The following is a 3,395-nucleotide window of genomic DNA, read 5'->3' as shown; positions in this document are numbered from 1 at the left end:
ATATATATATATAATTATCAGCAATCTGGTTTCATCTCTCTAGAGAACCCTGTCTAACACACATCCCAAAGCTACAATCTTTACAGAAGCAGAAAGCATGTCACATCTTCCTCCCTTGAAGTAGGTTAGAGCTGCCTCCAGGCTGTAAGTCTTCCTAGAGGCAGATTGCCTAGTCCTTCTCCTTCAGAGCACCTGCTCATCAGAACCACTGACCTTGGAGATAGTGGCAGATTGCGTAACCACTGTGCACTAGGGCTCCTTGCCCAAAGTCCTGTTATTGCCATAGTAGTTGGCTCTGACTCACGCCGCCCAACGTAGCACAGCATGAAACACTGTCTGGCCCAGCATCAATCTCCCAATTGTTGTTTTACTCCACTCCTGCAGCCATTATATCAATCCATGTGCTTGGGGGTCTCCTTCTACTACACCGAGACCCCCTACTGTACCGAGCATGATGTCCATCTCCAGAGATTGGTCTTTCCTGATAACACATCCAAAGTGCATAAGACAAAGTCCCCTCCAGTCTCACTTCGAAGAATAATTCCCTTCAAATACTCGAAATTACAGGATTGCTACCACTAACAGATGATCTTTTTTTGTCTCATGACCCTGTCCCTCCATGACCATGTCCAGTCTGCTATCTAAATGCACTCACCCTTCTTAAAAACAAAAAACCCATTGCCGTCAAGTCAATACGGACTCAGAGCGACCCTATAGGACAACAGAACTGCCCCTGTGAGTTTCCCAGACTCTAACACTTTATGGGAGTAGAAAGCCCTGGCTTTCTCCTGAGGAGCACCAATGAGTTTCAAACTGCCAACCTTGTGGATTGCAGCCCAACGTGTGGGATCACTACGCTACCAGGGGTCCCACTCTCACCTTTAGTCGTTAGTATTTAGAGCAGTGAGAGAGCTGTGTTTTAAATACAGGATGCCATTAAGTTAAATTTGATTTAATTATACTAACTCAAAAACTCTTCAGAAATGTTAGACTTCATGCACGTTCAAGCGGTCGGAACACAACATGTCACAATAAGGACACGTGCCCTTCCACAGCAAACTCAGAACACAGTGCTCTGAGTTTTCCTGCCACTGTTCCTTCTCAACTAGGGCCCCCACTTAGCTTGCCCCTAGCACCCCATGAAGATACAGTGCAGGTGGAGGCAACTGGGGGATCCAAATGGCTTGCACTTGTTGTCACCTGAAAAGTCTGTGGTTGGACCCCATCCGGTGGAATCGTGGTGGAAAAGCTTGGTGCCCTGCTTCCATAAAAGTTACAGGCAAGAACAAACCCAGGGACAAGTGATCTAAAATTGATAGCAAGGAGGCTGTAGGATGCCTGGTGGGGCTTGATCAAGGGCATTGTAGCTGAGAGGAATTACCAAAACCCGAATGAAGGCTGAACATGATAGTGGGACAAGAGGAAAGAAAAAAGGAAATAGAGGAAAGAACTAGGAGCCAAAAGTCATTTATAGAGGTCTAAATACAGGCATGTACATATGTACATATACTTACATATAATAATAGGGAACTAGATCTATGTAGATATTATTTGTTTGTTAAGTATTACGGCAGCAGACAGACATTGGGCCTCCACTCAAGTACTCCCTCAATGCAAGAACACTTTGTCCTAGTAACCTGGCATTTGTGATGCTCACCTTCCTTGACCAGATAGCTGAAGACAAACATGTGCATAAGCAAATGTGGTGAAGAAAGCTGATGGTGCCCAGCTATCAAAAGATATAGCATCTGGGGTCTTAAAGGCTTGAAGATAAACAAGTGGCCATCTAGCTGAGAAGCAACAAAGCCCACATGGAAAAGTACACCAGCCTGTGTGATCACAAGGGGTCGAAGGGATGAGGTATCAGTCATCAAAGACCCAAAACAAAAAATCATATCGATGTGAATGAGGGAGAAGGCAGAGTGGAGACCCAAAGCCCATCTGTAGGCAATTGGGCATCCCCTTACAGGAGGGTCACAAGGAAGAGATGAGCCAGTCAGGGTGCAGTATAGCACTGACAAAGCATACAACTTTCCTCTAGTTCCTTAATGCTTCCTCCCCTCCCCCACACTTATGGCCCCAATTCTACCTTACAAATCCGCTAGACCAGAGCATGTACAAAGGTACAGATAAGAGCTCGCAACACAGGGAATCCAAGACAGATAACCCCATCAGGACCAATAATGAAGTAGCAATACCGGGTGGAGGGGAGGTGGGGGCGGAAAGGGGAAGCTGATCACAAGGATCTACCTAGAACCCCCTCCCTGGGGGACAGACAACAGAAAAGTGGGTGAAGGGAGACATCGGTCAGCATAAAGATGACAAAATAATAATAATTTATAAATGATCAAGGATTCATGATGGAGGGAGGAGGGGAGGGGGCAATGAGCTGATACCAAGGGCTCAAGTAGAAAGCAAATGTTTTGAGACTGATGATGGCAACTGATGTACAAAGGTGCTTGACACAATGCATGGATGTCTGGATTGTGATAAGAGCTGTAAGAGCCCCCAATAAAATGATTTTTAAAATAAAGAAAAGGGCACAGGCAAGAGGACTCTGCAGAACTCGGTTCTCCTCCGTCGTGCCCGGGTTGGGCAGCTCAGCAACAGCGAACAACAACAACAATTACTTAAGAGCCAATTATCGCTGAGAAACTGAGTCTGAGAGTCGGTTTTGGACACAGAGCTTTGTGGCCCGGGTTGTGACTCAGCCTGGGGACGATTGTGGTCATGGCACTGTGTGGCAGGAGCAAGCTGTGAAGTCAGCTGGACCTGGCCTTGGTCCGGCTCTGCCCCACCCTGACCTCTGGCCTCCCGTTCATCACGCGAAAATGAGGAGACCAGGTGTGCCTGCTTCTCTGGTGGTGCCGTGGTGGTCTGTTGGGCTGCAAGAGCAGCAGTTCGAAACCACCAGTCGCTGTGCGGGAGAAAGATGGGGCTTTCTACTCCCACAGAATGTCAGCCTCAGAGACGCACCGGGGCAGTGCTACCGGCTCCTGTGCTGTGGGCCGCCAGGAGTCACAGCATCGACTGGATGGCGGTGAGTGTGGTTGCAGAGTTTCATGGGGCCCAACTGACCAGCAACGAGCAATTCTGCACTCAGTAAATATTAACGGGCTTAACCTTCACCGTACCTTAAAAGATGTCTGTTATTTGTAGGACTACATTACAAGGTACTTGGGGGGGTTTTGTTTGTTTTTTTCAACAGGAGGAAAATGAGGCTATGGCGTCCCATTGTCCTCAGCTGATTGGTGCAGAAGCAGACCAAAACCCCGCCCCCGGGTGGCAGGAGAGGATGTGCGCCTCCTAATTGGAAGCGAGCTTTCATTTCCCTTTTCATTGGACCATTCAGTCTCGGACTTGGAAACAATCGACAGTGTCAGGAAATAAAAAAG

At 47.7% G+C, this 3,395-nt stretch overlaps 1 protein-coding gene across 1 annotated transcript in view; it reads right to left on the bottom strand.

Moving 5' to 3' along the window:
• Window positions 1-3,395, bottom strand: part of LOC101642371 (aldose reductase-related protein 2-like) — a 14,991-nt gene that overhangs the window by 7,584 nt on the left and 4,012 nt on the right. The window lies entirely within an intron of this gene.

This window comes from Echinops telfairi, unplaced genomic scaffold, assembly GCF_000313985.2.
Source record: "Echinops telfairi isolate 266 unplaced genomic scaffold, ASM31398v2 ScPeMD7_23;HRSCAF=83, whole genome shotgun sequence".
Classification (NCBI taxonomy): domain Eukaryota; kingdom Metazoa; phylum Chordata; class Mammalia; order Afrosoricida; family Tenrecidae; genus Echinops; species Echinops telfairi.
This window is presented reverse-complemented; position numbering and strand designations above follow the sequence as displayed.